Source organism: Rhinolophus hipposideros (genome assembly GCF_964194185.1).
Source record: "Rhinolophus hipposideros genome assembly, chromosome: 12".
Classification (NCBI taxonomy): Eukaryota; Metazoa; Chordata; class Mammalia; order Chiroptera; family Rhinolophidae; genus Rhinolophus; species Rhinolophus hipposideros.
In genome coordinates, this window is record NC_138058.1 from 59,836,176 (window position 1) to 59,857,595 (window position 21,420).

General features: G+C 45.1%; 1 protein-coding gene across 2 annotated transcripts in view; it reads right to left on the reverse strand.

Annotated features, from left to right (window-relative positions):
• The window catches only part of MAPRE3 (microtubule associated protein RP/EB family member 3), a 45,049-nt gene extending 25,599 nt beyond the window's left edge, over positions 1 to 19,450 (reverse strand). The window contains exon 1 of one of the 2 annotated variants that reach the window (XM_081069767.1): positions 19,297 to 19,450. The gene's annotated coding sequence lies outside the window, so the exon portion shown is untranslated. The remainder of the gene's footprint in view (positions 1 to 19,296) is intronic. The other variant, XM_081069768.1, reaches the window with a different exon arrangement.
• Between the last annotated feature and the right edge of the window lie 1,970 nt (positions 19,451 to 21,420).

A 21,420-nucleotide genomic window follows, 5' to 3' on the forward strand; every position in this document is an offset into this window, starting at 1 on the left:
ATATTTTTGGAATTTGCTGCGGGCCAATTAACAATGGGTTGCGGGCCGCAGTTGGCCTGCGGGCCACAGTTTGGACACCCCTGCTCTAGAAGCTGGAAAAGGCAAAGGAAGCAGATTTTCTCCTAGATCCTCCAGAAGAAATGTAGCCTTGCTGACATCTTGATTTCAGCTCACTGTATTAACAAATCACCACAAATTGGGTGGTTTAACACAACAGAAATCCAAAATCGGGGTGTCAGCAGAGCTGCACGCCTTCTGCAGGTTCTGGGGGGAATCTGGTCATTGTCTATTCTAGTGTCTGGTGGCTCCCGGCATTCAGTGGCTGTGACCACATCACCTCAATCTCTGCCTCTGCTCACACTGTCTCTTCTTTCTCAAAACTCTCTCTGCCTGGACTTAGGGCACACCCAGATAATCTGGGATAAGATCCTCATCTTTTTTTTTTTTTTTACAGGACTTTATTATTGGGGAACAGTGTGTACTTCCAGGACTTTTTTCCAAGTCAAGTTGTTGTCCTTTCAGTCTTAGTTGTGGAGGGCGCAGCTCAGCTTCAGGTCCAGTTGCCGTTGCTAGTTGCAGGGGGCACAGCCCACCATCGCTTGTGGGAGTCAAGGTGCCGTGTTCAACCTTAGTTGCAGGGGGCACTGCCAAACATCTCTTGCGTTACTCGAGGAGTTGAAATGGCAACCTTGAGGTTGAGAGGATGTGCTCCAACCAAATGAGCCATCTGGCCAACTAAGCCATCGGGAGACAGCTCAGCTCAAGGTGCCATGTTCAATTTTAGTTGCAGGGGGCAGAGCCCACCATCCCTTGCGGGACTCGAGGAATTGAACTGGCAGCCTTGTGGTGGAGAGCCCACTGGCCCATGTGGGAATCGAACCGGCAGCCTTCGGAGTTAGGAGCACGGAGCTCCAACCACCTGAGCCACCGGGCCAGCCCCAGCTCCTCATCTTAAGATTCTTAAGTTAATCACTCATTTTGTCATAGGCAGTAATATTCATAGGTTCTGGCAATTAGGACTTTTTGGAAGCTACCACTTAACCCACTATACCTACTGACACAGAATTTGGACTTCAACCTCAGAACTGTGAGATAATAGATTTGTGTTGTCCTAAGCTACTAAATTCATGGTAATTTGTTACAGCAGCAATAGGAAATTAATGTAGTGACTGATCATATGTCCTCTCACTTGGACTCTCTAAGCTGAAGAGTCCCTCTGATCTCTCCCTCATGGAGCTCACTCTGGATTATGTTGATTGCCCTGTGGCCCTGGCAATGGTCTGAGCCAGACCTGAGGTGGTGGAGTGGGCTTCCTGAGCCTGCTTCTACCATGTTCTTCTAGGAGAATGGTTTCGCCCACTCAGATCTACACTGTCAGAACTCTCCCTGGCGAAATGTTTGCACATGGAGAAAGGAGAAAGGAGAAGAGAACCTAGAACTAGAATACTGTGAAGCATCTCAGGAACTGGGAGGATGGCCCGGGGGGATTCTGTCTGGTTTTAAGGGCCAACATCCTTCCCCAAAGTGGGGAACGGTTTCAGCAACACATGTCTTCACAACCTCTGTCTGGACGGAAGCAGCTGATACCCAGGCTAGAGAAGGAAAAATTCAGGATCTGGGCATATCCCTTCTACTCCTTTCCAAATGTTTCCCTAAACTCAGGCAGTTCAGCTAATGATCTTGTGCATTTAGACACCTATAGGTCAGTCTAGCTAAGGCAGAGTTTTATTCTGCTCTTAAAACCAGGTCATTGCTCCTATGTTTTAGCTTCTCCGCCAGCACAGCGAAAGCATCTCCCAGGGATGAGTTCAAAACAAAGTTCCCTGACATGTTATTTCAGTCTCTTGGAAATAGTGCTACTGGGGACAAAACCAAAACCAAATATAATGTTACCTGGGCAATGGGAAATGCTTTCCACATGTATCTTTCACTGGGATTTGAACATGACTACTGGGAAAAGTCTAAATGGATATGATTCGAATTTAGTTAAAAACTGAAAGAAAAGGCAGTGATATGGGCACAGTAGTAAACAGAGATGGTGGCAACAGGTTTTCTGTATGGAGGGGCTTAGGCTGGTAATCTGGTGGGGAGAGAGACACACTGGTAGCACTAGGACATACTGTATTTGGATTGTATGTTTACTTGGATAGCTTTGGATCAGGGGCAGCACTAAAGCCCACCTAGCCACCTGTGGGGACAGAGCCAGCAGTGCCTTTTCCAGGCTCGGCCTCACGTGGAAAGTGCTGGCTCAGGGAGTAAATGGCCATCTGTGATTGCATGGCCATCAGCTGTGGCTAGTTGGCCATCAGCTGTAACCAGTGAGCCACTGGCCACTAATATAACTGCCGTGGCTACGCTAGCAGCAAATGGGGGCTAGGAAGGTGATGGTGGTTGAGCTGGCAAGAGCGGATTGCAGTTCGCAAGTGAGGTTGGTTGGTTGGCAGAGAAGCGGACGGCAGGTAGCGGATCGTGTGGCTCCTGCTTCCTGTGTCTCCAACCCAGCCTCCAGCGAGATTATAGTGGTGTGACTCCCCTATCTGTGGCTCCGTGGGTGTTCCTTTTTGGCCTCACCCTATCCTGCATTATGTGGGGAGCGGGAGCTGAGACCCCGCCTGACACCCTGCCTGACACCCCGCCTGACACCCCGCGTGACACCCCGCCTGACACCCCGCGTGACACCCTGCACGACACCATCCCTTGATGCCAGTACTGTCTGAGTGGAGTGGTAGAATTTCAAGTGGTTTGCATGTTCTTATTTATTCTTTTCTATCTTTTCCCGTTTTTATATAAATGAACAATAGTAAGATCCCATGTCTTTAAAAAAGAAATAATATGTTAGTATTTGTGTGGGAGAAAAATGTTGGAACATTCAACAAAATAGTGGCAGTGATTCTCTGGGGAGAAGGTGATGGAAGGCTTCTACTTTCTGCTGTATGCTTTTCTGTAATGTTTTCATTTTAAAATATTTTTAAGGGCAATTTTGACTTACATTTGTTAACCAAAAAAGAAAAAATAGGGTTTTTTTTTGGTGACTACTATATACTAGAGGCATTAGACATACATTACTCTTAAAAGTTTCTCTGAAAATATGAACAAGGTAATGGTGATTTTTAAGAATAATTTTTAAAAATTCATGGGACAACTACTGCGTGGCTGCAAATTAGGATGCATGGATTATTAGGGTGAGAGTGAGACAGGTGATGCAAAAACTCTTAGGCATGTTCGTCAGTGGAATTACTGAGGAAGTGGCAGCCGTTTGAGGAATCTCTTTCGAAACCCCAAATCCCCACCACAGAGAAGGAAGCAGAGGGGAGAGGCAGCTGCTGCTCAGGGACCTGTAGGCAAAGGTTCCTGAGTTGTTTCTCTCAGCTGGCCTCCTGCCTTCAACAACCCAACTGCAGCTTGGGGACTTGGGAAAGCTTCATAAAGAAGCGGACAGGCAGCCTCTTTGGAGAGGCTGTTCGGAGAAGGGGCTGTCAATTCCAGAAAGTCAATCTGAAAGCAATACATAAATTAAGGTATTTCTGCTAACAGTTCTGGGAGCTCTAAAACAACTAGTTTATTCCCTCCTCCCTCCCCAAAAGGTCATCTGCTCCAGGCAGCAAGCAACATAATTTCCACAGAATAATAGCCAGATGCTGGCAGAACCATCTGAGTTCAAATGATGAACTTTAAAGATAAAGGGGCAAATTGGATCTTCTTAACTACTCTTGACAATGCCTGTGTTATCACTGGGTTCCCAGTGCTCTCAAGAGGGCCTCAGAGGAGCAAGTCCTCTCGAGTTATGACCTTTCGTACATCCGGGAACAGCGCTGGGCCAGAGCAGTGCCTGGCTGGGTCTCACTAATGGAGACTTCCAGGCCATGGGAAGTTCTCTGGGCTACAATCAGAGGCTTGTTATATCTGGGAAGGCACAGCGTGCTCATTCCACCTGTTGTCAGACTGGCTCGGTTCAGAAAGAAACCTCAAGAATCGTATCAGTTCTCGGGAAGTGCTCGCAGGCAGGGTGGCGGTGCTTCAGTGAAAAAAAGGAGTCTCCCTGTGGAACCCAGTGGGCTCCTGCGTCAGGGGCTAGTCGCCCATTCCCAGGAGAGTGGGAAATGGGCCATTGGGAGAGGTTACACTAGACAAGTTGACAGTCTTTACAGAAGCACAGATTCTGTGGTGGGTTGGGTCTCCGAATGTCCTTCTTACTGGAGAATGAACTCTGCCTATTGAACAGGGTCCATGTAGCGGTATTCTCTTCCTCCCATTTCCTCTGAGGGGATCTGGTTTGGGCCTTCCTGGTTTCCACTCCCAACCTGGAGACTGAGAAGTCCAAGGACTGCTCTCTCCGTTCTCTTGTCCACTCGGAATGAATGTGAATGTTTTAGTTTATTATTGCAGTCACTACCTACTCACTCCTGGGAACCAGCTCATAGACCAAGGATGACATCAACAAAAGAGCCCTCAGAAAGCCACTCATCCAGCAACTATTTGTCGAGCCTCAACTAGTTCTAGGTCTTATAAGGATGAGTAAAAGTCAGTTTTGGTCCTTGACTCCTAGAGCTTGTTATTTAGTGAAACGGATAATCGGTAATAAAATAGTCATACAAATAAGTATACAATATAAGTTACATTAAGTGCTGTAGAGGAAAAATACAAGACTAGTGTTTTGAAAGCAATGGCTTTCAACCTCTCGGTAAAAAGTACATTTTACAGTAGAATCCAATATATACATACAAACACACACATACAGACATAATAAAACAAAACCTTCATTAAATAATTCTTACTCTTACTATGAGCAATGTACTCTGATATCTTCTGCTCTATTAATTTAAAAAATTATGGTTACAACCCAATAAATCGATGTCACAGCCAACTAACGGATGTGATACACGATATAAAAAACCCAGTCACGGGGGCCCCAACCGGGGCAGAGCTGGGGTAAAGGTCACAGCACAGTTCCCTGTGGGAATGACCTTTAGGCTAAGCCATGCGAGGTTAAGGAGAGTTAGCCCTAAAAGCCCAGGAAAGAATGCGCCAGGCAGAGGGAACAGCACATGCAAAGATTCCTCCTTTTACAGAAAAGGAAACTAGGGACTAAGGAGGGATGTGATTTGTTCAAGGTCATGTAACTCCAAGGCCAGGTCTCCTAGTTCTAAGTTCAAGGGGCTTTAGTGTACTGCACCTATCAGGTAGCCTTCCTCTTCATTCTACTAATCATGGGCCAATTCTTCTCACCTCGGTTGACTAGGAGAAAAGAGAAAAGAGCAACGCAGGAGGCTATGTTTACAAAGAGCCCATTAATTCTTCATGCAAAACAATGTACCTTAGCTCCTACCCCACCTGGCTCGAGGCCTGCACTGCAAGCTGTTTGTTCCTTCCCGGTAGGGACTGGCAGGAAGCCACACTCCAGCTTGGTCCTGGCTTTAATGAAAAGGCATTTACAAACTATCCGGGCAAGGTTCAGACGCAGTGAAGGGCCTGGGAAGAATGCAGAGCACTGACCCCACTATTCCATCTCCCCATGTGGATGCCGCACCTGCCTTTCCACGTGTTTCCACCTTGCTCAGTTCCCTGCTATCAGTCCCGGGGACTGCTGTGCACTGTTAGCTGTGTAAATGGCTTCAGTTGTGCGGCACGAAGGTAATGTGACTCCTGCAAGTGAAACATAGGCCACAACCAAGGGTGTCAGTCAGGATTGGGGTTGAAGTGGTTGGTGAAGGACGACATGAGAAGGAGAGGAGTCAGAGGAGGCACGGGCCTTATGCCACGTTCCAAAGCAGGCACGAAACAACACCGGACTGCTGTATACAGTTGCTCAGTTAGTACACTGCACAAAGCACCCAGGGAGGGGAGTGAGGCTGAAATGGAGCCCACACTCCACTCACAAAACTGCATTCCTGGCAAAGGGCTGTGTCTGCCTAGAAGAAGAACTTTGAGTCACAGAGGAATGGCTCAGGGGCACGTTGTCAGAGAGTTGGAGACAGCCAGACCCACACAGCAGCACACTGAAAACGTGACTGTGCAGCCCAGGGAAGGTCTTAACCACCACTGGTGTGGGGGTGGAAAGGGCGGGGGGGCTGGATGCCGGGCCCAGGGACAAGCTGCAACCATGGGAGCTACCGGCAGAGAAGCAGACACCTGCAGTTCTAACACCTCATCCAGCCAGACTCTGTCCTCCTCCATCTTCGCTTCTCCTTCGTCAAGCTCGCAGTAATCCAGCCACACCCTGGAGGCACAGCTCCCCTCCCGAGATTTTAATGCTTCGATTGTAGTTTAAAAAATGTTACTGGTAATACATGCCCATGTAAAAAGAAAAAATCCAACATGCCTCAGAGGTAAATAATGAAAAGAATAGCTTCTTCCCAGTTTTAAAATTAAAATGTCCTCTGTCAATTACCTCCTTACTGTGCATCCTTCATTTTCCAAACCTGCTTTCTGTTCTCACTGGAGCCTGTAATTACTCTGCCCCCTCATGGCGCTGCCAACCAGCGCCTGTCAGATCTGTCGTGCTTCCCTCCACCTCTGACCTCAGGGCCAGCTGCTTCACTGCCGTCTTCAATGCTGCCCCCTGGGAAAGCTTGCCCCAAACATGCCGATCTGCACCCCCCCAGTCCTGATGCTCTCCAGGCAAGAGGACTTCAGAGACTTAGCCCATTAGGAATTCATGGGCCCAACTCAGCCCTCACCCCTGTGCAACAAGACGTTTATTCATCTCGCAGAGGCCCAGGCTCCTTTCTCACAGTGGGTAATTCAGGCCTCACCCCACCCCACCCCCCAGCAAGTGGGAGAGGTCTTTTCTTAGCAGGAACTCCAGTCAGCTCCTTTGGACTTCACCCTTCGAGTCAGGGGTAAAAACAGCCACGCCCTCTCCTCCTACCAGTCTCAGAGGAAGGGACTCCTTCCCTCCCCTGCAAAGTTACCTCTTCCCTGGTGTCTTCCAGGTCATCCTATTTGCTCCCTTTCTCTCTTGTACCTGGATTATTTTCCTCAAAAAAACTTTTCCCCTTCTGCCATCAGACATGCTCAGATCTCTTTATTATCAGAAATCAAGTCGATGTCAAACTCTTTACTCTAAGTTGGTTGTATCACCATGGAGAACAATGTATAATAAGCCCATTAAAAACAACATGGAAGAAACCTAAGTGTCTACTGATGGAAGAATAGATAAAGAAAACATGGTGTGTATGCGTGTATTACATATATATAGAGAGAGGATGGCAAAAAATGTATAACATTGTAAGAAAGGAAAAAACTATTAAAATTACGCTGATGGTAACCACTTTGAGCACCTCTTGTAATTGCAGAAGTCAAATGTGACTTGTATTTACCTTTTGTTATCGGTATATATTACTACAATTTTAATAGTTTTTCCTTTCTTGAATTGTGTATACATTTGTTGACACCCTCTGTGTGTGTGTGTGTGTGTGTGTGTGTGTGTATCATTCAGCAATAAAAGGAAGGAAATCTTGCCATATGTGATAACATGGGTGGACCTTGAGGGTATTACACTAAGTGAAATAAGTCAGACAGAGAAGGACAAATACCATTATGACCTCACTTATATGTGGAACCTAAAACAAAAAAAAAAAAACAAAAACAAAAAACCATACTCATAGACACAGAGAACAGACTGGTGGTTGCCCGAGGTGCGGGGTGGGTGAAATGGGTGAAGGTGATCAAAATGTACAAACTTCCAGTTATAAAATAAATAAGTCCTGGGAATGTAATGTATAGCATGGTAACTGTACATTAAGTATAGTTATAGCTATAAGTAGTTAACAATACTGTATCGTATATTTGAAAGTTGCTAGGAAAATAAATCTTAAAAGTTTTCATCACAAGAAAGAAAAATTGGTAACTATGTGTGGTGATGGATGTTACCTAGACTTATTGTGGTGATCATTTCACAGCATATACAAATATTATACATTTGTATAATATCATTATGTTGTACCTTTGAAACCAATATAATTAATGTTATATGTCAATTACATCTCAATAGAAAAAAACAACATTGTTTGTACCCTTTGCCTCTGTAATTCTACTTCATGGGCTATATTCTGAAGAAATAACCCACAAAAGAAGGAAAGCAACTTGTGCAAGTGATGTTCACAGCAGAAATATTTATACTTGCAAAATGTTGGAAATACCCCCATTGCCCAATACTGGATTGGTGGTTAAGCATACTTTGGTATCAGTATGACGGGATACCACAGAAAGAATGGGATATTGGAGTGATATAGAGAAATCTGCAGATGAGGCACATTTTAATCCACAAATATATATAAACAAAAGATGTATGCTTATTACAATTTTATATACTCGTATGTTTGCTGATAGTGAAAGAATTGTTTATAAGAAAAAATTTGATCCTACTGCTCCTTCTGGTTACTACTTTTTTCCCCTTCCCTATTGTTCTCTGGTGACTATCCACTGTCTCTATTTTCTCTCTATCTGCTTTTCCCCATAATCCTATGCGATCTGGCTTCTGTTTCCAGTGTTTTACTGGACTGACACCCTTAGCAATCATCATGATTTTCTTCTGGGTAAATCCTTAAGTCTAGTTAAAGCAGTAGCACTGAAGCTCTCAACATCTTCTCTTACCCTGCTGCTGAAACCATCCTAACTTCCCCACATCTCTTCACTTTTTTCCAAGTTACGGATAATTCTCAGAGCTATTACTTGGAGCTCTGGTCTTTATACTCTGTACCCAGGATCTCTGGAGAGGTCCCTTTCCGGGAAGCCACCCCTCCTGTGCTGCTGACTCCCACATCTACGGCTCTGTCCCAACCGCACCCTCAGCTTCTGGGTCTATGTGATCCCTCCAGTCGGATGTCTCCAACTGTCAGCTCTAGCTCTCCGTGTCTAAAACTAACCTCCCCTTCAAACTGTCTGTCTCTTCAACTTCCTAACTTCTGCTCAATGTCACCAATGCTGTCCCACCTCAAAACTAGCTCGCGCCCTCTGTGTACGGGGATCTGTGTACGGGGACCTCTCTGTGTATGGGGACCTTGTACGTGGAGTCCTCATTGCACACATCCCCGACTGTTCCTTCGCGGAGGCTGCGCCTGGCCCCATGGAAAGCCCTCCCTGGGGTTCTGTCTGCTTGGAGCCTGCTCATCTTCAGGGCAAGCTCAGGTTCCGCTTCCTTTGTGAAGCCTTTTCCGCTTACTCCAGTTCACAATAATTATTTCCTCTCAGAATCCTTTTGAATTTAGACTCTATAGTACTAACGACACACAAGACACTGTTCCTTTCACTTCTTTTGCTGGACCGCTCTTACTCATCTGTCCTCTGGTGGGCGGGAGCCTGCGTCATCCTGCACATTCAGCTCCTGTGTCTCCCTGTGTGAAGCCTTTCCCGTTCTCACAGGCTCAGGGTGGCTCTTCTTTCTGGGTTACCGAAGCACCCCTTCCCATGGCTGCTGGAGTTCCCATCCCCTTGGGTTGTAGTGATTTTCTCATTTTGTGTCCAATTCTCTTGCCAGAATGTGAGCTGAGTTTCTTAAGGGCAAAGACCATGTCTTACACCATAAAGCACACAGATGTGTCACTGACATCTGACAGTGTCATATACACTCATCATTCCACACATCCATTTTATCTCCGAACCAGACTGCCTTTCCCTCTTGGACAGGGGTTGAATCTCATTTCTTTGACATCTCACAGTGATTAAGAATACAAAACAGAAAGGACTTACAGATAGTACTTATTGAGAATATACTTAGAATAAGGCCTTATTCTAGTAGATAATATTCTAGTAGAAGACAATATGCAAATTTATATGAATAACCTCTAAACCTGGAAACTATGCTTTCCGGGGAATACAAGTCTTATCAAGTCTCAAAACCCTGCACCTTGCTATTTCGGGGCCAGCATAACATATCTCTGTACTTAGCAGTGGTCTTGTCACTTAAAAGTGTTAATAGGATTCCCAAACTGGGAACTTTCAGTTGTGAACTCTCCCCGTCTAAAATCACAACAAATCAGAGACTAAATCAGCATCCCCGATAAGAGGCAATACTCGGCAGAGAAGAGGTGGTGAGGGAAGGTGCGGCTGTCTGCCAAGAGTCTGGTGCTGCAGAAAAGTCTGCCTACACAGTACGTATTATACCCCCGGAGACAAGCCTTCAGTGAAACACTCCTCCCATGGGAAGGGATGTTTAATTTCAGCCCGTGGTCCAAGGCCTGCCCCTTTCACATGGCACAACGCACATTAGTCCCAGTATGATCTTGCTGACTCAGAGCAGCTAAAATTTCAGTTCTTACCAGTCAGGAAACACCATTTAAATTACAAGGTGACCAGGACAACAACAACGCCCTCAAGAGAAGATAAATGCTTCTCTGACAATCACTCTCTCCAAGGGGTGGAGCGTCTCCCGCCAGCCATACCTAAGGACTTGTTCACTAATAATCCCAGGTGGCAGGGAAGGCCTCCACCCCGTGTGGGACAGGTGTTTTGGGAGTCAGAACCATTTGGAAGAAGAGGCACATCCTGCTTAGTAAACATTTGTCGCAGCCGAGGCTGAGCTGTGGGACAGGCCATATGGCCCTCAATTCTAAGTCCCAGATCCCCAGTGCTCAGGGTCGGACAGACTCCACTACTGGCAGAAGGCAGGTATCAGTCCACTGGACGCAGCCCCTGAGGCAATGTACAATGTGTGTGTGGATGGGAAAGACAAGGCGAGAGGACAGCTGCCAGGCCGGCCCTTCCCTTCACAGCCAGCAGCTCTGGGGACCTGCTGGAGCAAGGAGGGAGCTGCCCAGTCTGTTCCTGCAGAGGGCTTCTGCTCAGGCCACTGGCCGGCACCCAACCTTCTCAATCCCTGTAAGGAAAAGGGCCTCAGAGCTGATGGCTGATCAGAATATGCCCAAGGAGACAGGGGAAAGGAGACTGCAGCAGCCCAGGCTCAGTCTTCCAAACAGGTCGTTCAGATAGGTACACACCCCGCAAACATGAGAGAAAGGCTTAAATAGGGCCCCCAACACACTGGGGAACTGGGAATCTAGAAAACCTGAAGACGTGGAAACACAGCCTACCCCAAACAGCCTTGTGGTATACAGGTTTTTACGGAAACTTGCTAAATTTAAACAGCAAAAGTTAAGAGGCAAAGAAAACTATCTTAAAACACTTTCTTTTCATGTATTTTTTTTTTTACATCTCATTTGAGTCAAGGTAGATGACTGCTTGGACGGATGGACTTGGAGTTTCTAGGCTGATTTTAAGTGACAGGCCCACCCAATAATACTTCAGGCATGCTCTCTCTCCAAGAGGACATGAAGTAGCTATCTAAAGAAACACCTTTGAGAAGTGTTTATAATTAATCATGGCAATAATGAAACAAAATAATCATAAAAAATTAAAAACCTTATGATTTTTTTAGAGATTGTGCTACTACATGGAATCTATAAATCACTCGTTTAAAAATTTTGTAATAGGGCCGGCCCGGTGGCTCAGGTGGTTAGACCTCCAGGCTCCTAACTCTGAAGGCTGCCGGTTGGATTCCCACATGGGCCAGTGGGCTCTCAACCACAAGGTTGCCAGTTCGATTCCTCGACTCCCGCAAGGGATGGTGGGCAGCACCTCTTGCAACTAAAATTGAACACGGCACCTTGAGCTGAGCTGCTGAGCTCCCGGATGGCTCAGTTGGTTGGAGCGTGTCCTCTCAACCACAAGGTTGCAGGTTCACCTCCCACAAAGGATGGTGGGCTGCGCCCCCTGCAACTAGCAACTGGCAACTGGACCTGGAGCTGAGCTGCGCCCTCCACAACTAAGACTGAAAAGACAACAACTTGACTTGGAAAAAAGTCCTGGAAGTACACACCGTTCCCCAATAAAGTCCTGTTCCCCTTCTCTCCCCCCCAAAAAAAAATAAGACCTGGTATTATACAAAAAAATTGTAACAAAAGTTATAGTTGCTTAACACAAAGAAGTTTGGAAAACACTTAAAAGCACTAAGAAAAATGTCCATTCACTTATAATTCCATTATTTAAAGATAATCATTTATGGTTTGGCATATGCTCTTCTAGTACCTTGTCATACTTTTTTGTATGAAAATTGTATAATTCTCAACATACTATTTTACATCCTTTTTTCATTGATTGTATCAAAAGTTTAAGATACCAATAAATATTCTTCTATAGGATTTTTAATGCCTGTATTTTATCTAGATGAATCGTTGATCCTTTTGGTTGTTTTAAATGTTTAATATTAATAATGTTGGATTAATAAAAATCCTTGTATGAGTATTTTTATACACACCTCTGATTTTTATAAATATTCCCAGAATAGCAATTTATGGTTTATGGATATGTGTCCTTTTAAGGCTTTTGATATACATTATCAAAATTACTAAGCAGATTTGAAGCCATGCTTCTTGCTCAGTTATTTTAAACATATCACACAAGTGGTATGTATCTCCTATATATAGGAAATAGCTTCAAGAAAAAAATAATCTTACATGGAGTCAAAACACTTTAGATAGGCCAAGTCATTTATTTCAGGCAAATGAGACATCCAGAGCTTAAAACACTGATATTATAGTAAAAAGTTGGGTAACAACATCTGGCCAGTTTAGCCAAGTTGGTAGGGCATGGTACTGGTGAGAACAAGATCTGTGGCTTAGGCCAGTATTAGCCAGTCAATTCTACACAGAGGAGAAACCATCCCAGGGTGCCTCACCAACCTTGGTCAACTGTCACACAAATTTGTACTTCGGGCCAAAGGGAAGACTAGATAATGGAATGTGGCTTACTCAGCATAACCCATCCTAATTCCTGGGTAAGGGAGCATGCGTCCAAATGATAGGTGTGTCATCTTTCTATAATAAGCAGGACGTCTGGCTAGGAAACACAACTGACCGACTTATGAGAAAATTAAAAGCTCAATAATACTTAATAAAGTTGTCATAGTTTATCAGTAAGTCCTAAGAGAAACACTTAATAAATCTCCGTATGAAAGGGGTGCTCTATCAGCCAGGTTGGAGCTAAAACAGTCACTGTAACATAGTGTGTCAGGGTTTCAGTTGGGGTTCCTTTAAACTTCCAAGCTCTCTTGATGTTAAGTAAGAGGCATGGAGTTTTCATGAAGACCATATGGTCATATGGTCAGATGCCATTTTCATCCATAGTTGAAAATTAAATTACCTTATTAGAATAGTAATGATTACTTCAACTGATCAAGAGAAAGAGGGGACTTCACAAGAAGGAAATGAAAAGACTAGGAGTAGGTGTTGAGGTAGGAGGTCAATAAGTACGCTGGGCTGCCAGGGAAGTGGCCACATTGGAGGGTCCTGCTATCACTGAAGAGCCTGGTTTGATGCCAATTGGCTTGGTCTGCTGCAGGGAAGCAGTCTAATCCTATGTGCCCCTGTAAAGGCTCCATGGAAAGGAGCCACAGAAGGCTCCACGGAAAGGCAACTGCTTGTTTTGTACCAAAATGTATTCACTGAAAAACAAATACTACTAATTCTACTGGTCTTTGTGAAACTATAAAAACGTATGTGTTTCTAGACAATTCATATTTAGAAACATATAAAGTAAAAATTCCTCTTTGAGTCTTCTCTTCCACAACCAAATCTATTATTATTATTATTATCATTATTATTATTATTTTTCAGTCTTTGGATGCTATTCCTGGGTATTTTCTTCCCTCATGAAATTTATAGGAATTTAAATTCATTTATGTTCTCTGATCTGAATGGCCCTGGTTCATTAACTCGGTGGTCTCTGCCTTGAGTCCGTCTGGAATTGCTGCCATCCAAAATGACCTCCCTTTACCTCTCTGCCCATTAGTGAGGAGATTTCCCTCCTAAATGGGTAGCTCCTTTCCCTGGCCCTTAAGATCTCCTGGATGCAGAAGCTGATCTGAGCAAAGTCACCAAGTAAAGCTATACCTCTAATAGAAGAGAAAGTGAATCAAGACCATGTGGGCTTTACTCACAAGCAAGAACTCAGCAGCTTTTCCACTTCAAATTAAGATCACTCCTCAGACTGGCCTCCCCAGCTGGAGGACCAACCGCCCCCACAATGCACACAAACACACCAAGTTTGCACTCTTCTACTCAACTGCTCCTGCCCTGCCAGTCTTTTAGATAACCGGGTCAGCTGAATACATGGAGACAAAGGGGTATTTCATATACTCCTTTTTTGGCAGTTGAAATAACACTGTAAGTGCCAGGTCTTCATAGGACAAATCTTCTCTCTGTGCATGTCAAACACACAGAGAGGTCTGCCAGGAGATGGGAGCTACTGAATTGAGGACTGAAGATGAATTTAAATCACAATAAAATTTTGAAAGCATTATTTTTTATTTTATACTGTAGTGATATAAAATAATGATTGTTACCTCTTACTAAGCATGTACTCTACATTCTTTTCTTTCATTTAGTCCTCACAACCACCCTGTAAAACAGTCATTCCAGACTTGCAAGAGAGGAAATTGGCACTCAGAAGTCCCACGACTTGCCCAAGGCCACACAGCCAAGAAGTGGCAGGACTGGGGTTTGAACTCAGGTCGTTTTTCTTCTAGAGGCCAGGCTGCCTCATTTTCCCAAGGAAGGGATTAGAGGTCCCTATGACTTCCAGAAACTAATAAAGGCTACATTCTGGGAGCTGGAAGAGAATCCTCTTGGCCCCCTTTCGGCCCTCTCCACCTTATATTCTGGAATGCAGCAACTTCACAGATAAGAAGTTGAGAAGACTTCAAACACCCTCCTTCACATTTTCTTTATATTAGATAATACAAATTTAAAAAACAACAACCTCCCTGAAGTTGGAATGTGTGAGGAAAAATTATTATTTTTAAGGTGTCAAGACTATTTAATTAGTGTGACACTACATTTTGCCTGGCTTTGCAACATCTCAGACAGTAAAACAAGCCCTTGTCTATAGGGCTAATTACAGACTACTAAATTATTTTTATTAAAACACTTTGGAATATTAAACATGAGGGATGAAGCAACGTAGTATTGCAGAATAGCTCTAGTCTGGAAATCTGGGTTCTAATCCTGACTCAGCAACTAACAACCATCAGTGTTTATTTGCATGATGTACATACTCTATAGTATTTTCACATACTTGCTACATTAGTTGGGTGACCTAACCCTTGGTGTCTCGTGGAAATCTGGAAATGAGGACACTGAACTATACCATTCGAAGTCCTCTCCACTTTTACCATCCTAAGTGGGAAGGACACATGTCTTTGGATCTTTACAAATATGTTTGTAAACACATCGGGTCAGATGCATTCTGGTGGAGAAAATTATATTTTCTGTTCAGTTTCTGAAAGATGTTACTTGGTTAAATTCAGGTTATACAATTCAGTTCTGACAATTAAGTTTGCAAACTCATCCTAGAAAAAGTGCTACATACCTCATTGCTGAATATCATCACTACGGTCACCTTTGAAATACTCCCTTTGGAGTACTTCACCAGCGCCTAGTCTACCCTAATGAAAGCAATTTTGGAACTCTTTTTCTGGAATGGCCATCAGAGCTGTCATCATATTACCCTTGATGTCCTGAATGTCATCAAAATGTCTTCCTTTCAATATTTCCATTATCTTTAGGTAAAGAAAGAAGTCATTGAGCCCCATCAGGTGAGTAGGGAGGGTGTTCCAATGCAGTTATTTGTTTACTGGCTAAAAATTCCCTCACAGACAGTGCCCTATGACCTGGTGCATTGTTGTGATGCAAGAGCCATGAATTGTGGGCGAAAAGTTCAGGTCATTTTCATCTAACTTTTTCATGCAGCTTTTTCAGCACTTTCAAATAGTAAACTTGGTTAACTGTTTGTCCAGTTGGTACAAATTCATAATGAACAATCCCTCTGATATCAAAAAAGGTTAGCAACATCATTTTGACTCTTAATTTGGACTGATGGAAATTTTTTGGTCATGGAGAATTGGCTGACTTCCATTGTGCACTTTGACACTTTGTTTCAGGGTCGTATTGGTACACCCATGTTTCATCACCAGTGATAACACGGCCCAAAACATCATCTTGCCTCTCCAGGAGGTCTTGGCAAACTTTGACTCTGCTTTTGTTCATCGGTGAGCTCCTTAGGGACCATTTTTGCACACACCTTTCTCGTGCCAAGATTTTCAGTTAAAAATTTCCTAACTGTTTATTTGATGTTTACTTGCTCTGCTATGCTCCTTACAGTCATCCGATTATTTTCATGCACAATTCCACAAATTTTTACAATGTTTTCATCAGTTCTGCTCGTTACTGGCCGCCCTGACCTCTCTTCATCAGTGACGCGTTCTCTCCCCTCAGAAAAACGTTTAATTCTTTTTTACACTACCGTTTTCTTCATGGCATTATCCCCATAAACTTGGACTAACATGTCCCTGATTTCACTTCACTCTTGCCAAGTTTAACAAGAAATTGAATGTTTGTTCACTGCTCTAATTCAAGCTCAGACGTTCTCATGACAGCACACAAAAACATGCAACAATAATGAACGCTGCTCAGCAAGACACTGCCACACATCGACACAAAAACAGCTGTGAGACACTGATACACCAAGGTTATGAAACCTCACCAAGTTCTTTGTACAGTGCTGCTAGTGTAAGTGCAAGGTGACAAGTTCACGAACTTAAGTGTCAGACCTCGTAGCTCATATGATATTTGCTGCCTGCTAATTAGCTTAGCTTCTGGAGGGTACCATATTAAGGCTTTAGGCTAGATTTCCACATAGGCTCTTTCCTCTGTTGAATAGCCAACTACCATGCCTAATTCCAGCCAATCATCTTGGACACATATCCCAGTAAAGTAGGCTGGCTTGGGTTAAGGACTTGAAGAAATCTGTCCTCACAATGCATGTACTCTCAGGACGATAGGTCAGTAACGGCATCAGGAATATTATAAATCTCACTCTTTCTCACTTTTAAGACACACAAATCCCTCCTTCAAGTCTTGCCACCTCCCGGCTATTTTCATGTTCCTGAAATTAAGATTACCTTAGAATCAACATATACAATTTGATCTGGTAGTGTTATTTTATCTAAAATCTGTTGGTAAATTGCTGGTGTGCCTTGCCTTAGAATCAAGGACAATATAGTGCTATAGAACCACAACATAGATTACATAGATTTAGGTCTAACTTGGTTCAAATAATGTCCCTCTACTGGATCTTAACAATTACACTCAGTAACAACTGGATAGGCAATGTATGAGAAACAGGTATTAGTTCTGTTTCCCACCCAATCGTAGCAGTTTAAAAGGCATTCCATAATTATCTCATAAAACACTGGTATGGATTTCAAAGGCAAATTAACCCACATAAAAACCACTGTGATACTCTGAAAATGTACTGTCCCACAGCAGACTGGAAAATACCCTCATACTGGAAAATACTCATACCCTCCCGATCTATCTAGCCTTGACAAATTTTCTTGCTTCTTAATTCACAACCCTCCATCCCAGTATATCACTGATTCCCAAAATATACTCAACCCAGGAGGAGCAGCTCTCCAGTACAGCTGTCTGCTCCTGCCCTGCCCGGGTATTTCGGTGAGCTATGTGACACAGAGAGGACCACACAGAAGGAATGTAACTCTCAGACCCCACAGTTCCCATCGCCCCGCAGGCAGGTGCATCCCGCCAAACCCCAGACTGGCATTCGAAACAGAAGAAACTGCACTGCTGCATGGGGGCTGTAGTTTTCCTGAACTTCATCTCTATGTTTAAAACTAGGGCGACAGCCATCTTTCCTACTGTAAACTAATCTGATGGGCATGGGAGTAGGGAGTGGCTCTGAGGAGGCTGCCAATAGGCCATGATTGAGCAAAGTCAAGGAGCAAAATTGTTATTTCTCACTATCTGCAATTCCAGAAACTCCACATTAGTGGGTCCTTCAGCATGATTTTTTAGGAGTGAACCATCTACTCCTTTTGCAGTAGTAAAACCCAAAACCTCTTGTACAGTTTAACTGGCTGATATTTAAACATATTTTCTAACAGGACACTCAAATCTGGAAGCCAGGGGAAAAAAATCAAAGGAAGTTGGCAATGAAGTACACACACAGTAGTTAGGAGCCCTCAAGTTCAGGCATGTTTATTAAGAGACAGCTTCTGGCTGTGGGCAACAACTCAGACTTTAGCTGGATGTCTGCTGGAAAAAGAAACCAGTTTGGGATCTTCCTCTATTCCAAGATCAGGGAATGCAAGATGGGCAGGTGGAGGGGTAGCAAATACAACCCAGGGAATCCTCCAAATATGCTAGAACCCCTATCAGGTGACAGCTCCCACGAAGACTCACAGCTGCAGAAGGCCGGGAGGGGGTACAGGCCTTAGACCTACACCATGGAGAAACCTCTCTCTCCTCTCCCATCTGCACATGCTAGACTAAAACTCCGTTTTACCCAGTTGGTTACCACATGGAATTCACAGGCATCACAGAAATCAAGTCCTGCCACAACCCCTCAATATACAAACAGGAAGCACTTGGGATGGATGACATCGAGCCTGTTTCCAAAGCTCACAATATTACAGGATTGTACTGAGGGGGTGAAAAATGCATTTTAAACAGTACGGCAAGATGCTGATTCACAACTACACACCGGACGCGCAAGAACTTCAGCTCCCACATGCAACCTTCCCCGCCTGCACGCCCTCCCCACAGCACCCGCCACGGCGGTGCAGAGCCCACCACAAGGCCACCGTGCACCAGCCGGTGTTCACTAAACAGTAGCTGACCACGACGGGGCTAAACCCTTCTCAGCAAAATGTACTCTGAAAGCCACTCGAGCTCTTAGCAGCCGGTCAGAACTGTCCAGACCCGCTTCCCACACCAGCCAGGGCAGGAGCGTGTGGGTACGAAACCTGAGGCCCGAAGCTTTGGGCAGGCAGAATGTCTCCCCCTCCCCCAAGTCTCCCCTCGCTTTCTCCCTTGTCACTCTTTCTCTGGCATATCACTGGGGAAAACCAGAAAGGCCGGAGGTGTCAGGCCCGACACAAGTAAGGAAGAGAGACAACGGAGGACGGGTGGCACTTGGGGGGGAAAAATCAGTCCAGGGCCGAGGTGCGGTAGCACCCCATCCAGGGGGGAAGGACCCCCGAGGCGGGTCTGAGGGACGGCAGGGGAGGGGGAGTGGCTCGAGGAGGCCTGACGGCTGAGGCCGCAGGGAGCCCGGGATGGAGGGAGGGAGGGAGGGAGGCGAGCGGGGGGTGAGACGCAGTTGGGGGGGGCGGGAGCGCGGGTGGGTCGGCGAGGGGGGCAGGCCGGTTCCCCTCCCCCAGCCCGGGCCCGGGCCTCCCGCTGACTCAGCCCCACGGCGTCTGTCGCCTCGGCCCGGACTCACAGTGCGCGACGCGGCTCCGGTGGAGGCGGCGGGGGAGGGGACAGGCGGTGGGAGCCCTGCGGCTGAGGCTGCGGCTCCGGCCGGCGGCTCGGGGCGGAAGGTCCTAACAGAGGCCGCCGCGGTCTCCGGCTTCAACGCACAGAGACTGCGGGGGAAGAGAGAACTGCGCAGGCGCGATGCGGCCACCGCTGTCAGTCCGAGCGGGGCGGGGCCAGGGCACCCGCCGTCTCCAAGGCAACCGGTGGCGAGGGAAGGACAGCCCCTACCTCTACCTTGTCTTAGCAACGGCGGCGGGAGGTGGGGGGCGACGAGAACAGTCCCTATAGATTGTCATAGCAACAAGGAGAAGAACCCGCTTCGTAAATTTACCGCGGTACCGAGGGAACGCTCTTAACTTGTCACCATGGCAACCGGGAACAGCCCCTTCCTTTTTCCTTAGCAACAGGGTAACAATTCCCCCACCCGGTCTAACTAGTCACAGGAAGAACCCTTTACTCCTGATTCCATAGTAGCCAGATGACGGATTCTTATCTGTCTCACAGCTACTGCAAAGGGAAAAGTGGAGAATATTTCTTCTCTTTCAACAACTCGAGAGAGCTAAGGCTGGGTTTTATCTCCTCGCTTGCAATTACAGCCTGTCACTCGAATCCCCAAATTCAATTTTACTCTACTTGTATTAAACATTCCTTTTCATTTCCTACCAGAAAGTCTATACCTTTACTCCTAAATCGAGCTAAGAAAATCGTCTATGTACATATCATTTGAGTTTTTATCCACTGTACTCTCTCCCAAAGCATTTGTAAATAATTCGTGTTTCTTCTTCTTGCCCACTAGCTGGCTTAGATTCTACCTCCTCATCACTAGCTCCCACCTTTGATATATTTATTGGTGTTCCCGAATTCCCAGTTCCAAGTCTGCTTGTATGGATCTATCTCCTCAGTTCTTCTAGATCCCTCCTCTTCCTGCTCATGCCTGCCTGCCCAGGGTTCCATTCTGTTCACTTTGTGATTTCATCAGCTTTGTTCTTTGTGCAGATGACTTCTGGTTCTCCCTCCCTAAACCTTTACTTCCATGGATGTCTTAAGGTCACCTTGGTCCCCACCTTGTACATATCTCTTTTATTACACACATTCTAAAGTATCGTTCTTGGTGTACACCTCTATCTCCCCAATCAGACTATGTGCTCCTTGTAGGCAAAAATTCTGTCTTATCAGCTCCCTCAGCATCTTGCACAGAATGGAACACATACTGGACTTCCAATAAGTGTTTACACAATTGAATCAAGTGAACACAAAGATTTTCTTCAAAGATTCTTTAAAGGTTTTCTTTAGCGCCAAAGAAATCGGTGAAGGGGATCAAAAGGTAACAAAATTAAAAGAAAAAATTTTTTCATTCTTCCTCACTTTCTCTGACCTAATTGCCAGAGTCTCAATCAACATTTTCCCTATGATTTTCATATGTATTTCATCTTTAAGTACTACTGCTACTATTATAACTCTCTTACTCCCTTAGCTCTCCATCGTAATGCCAAAACTCTAGTAATCTATTAATTGAGACTCTGGTATTCTCTATTTCCTGAATCCTCACCTCTAGCTAGTCTACCTTCTATACTACCCAAATGTTTCCACTAAGTAAATTTCCTTACTGGGTACTGGCCTCCTCCACGACTCCTGTCACCCTTTGTAATCAGTATAAACTCTTCATACCTTACCATTCTATCATCTCCTAACCAGCTAGGATTGAGCCCTCTTGGTAAACATCACTGGCCTCTGCTGGGCTTGTTGACCTGCGGGAGATGCTTCATTCTCCTCCAATGACTCAGAAGGAAGAACTCATAGGCTAGCATTCTTTTCCAAGTCTCCCTGTCAAGCTCCCAGAGATTGAACCCTAGGACTATTGGTGTCAAAGCACTCTGATTGAGCCCATTTTATCAGGGATAGCACCAACTTGAAGTCCAGGATCTCATCATCTAACTCAAGTCCCAGAGTGGACAGGGCTCCTCAGGTACATTTCCTTGGGTATAACTCCTTGAGTACCAATTCTCTTGATCTGAAGACCTGTGAAGTAAAGAGACACATCAACTGCCTCGTACACACCAGCTTATACTACAGACATAGGATAATT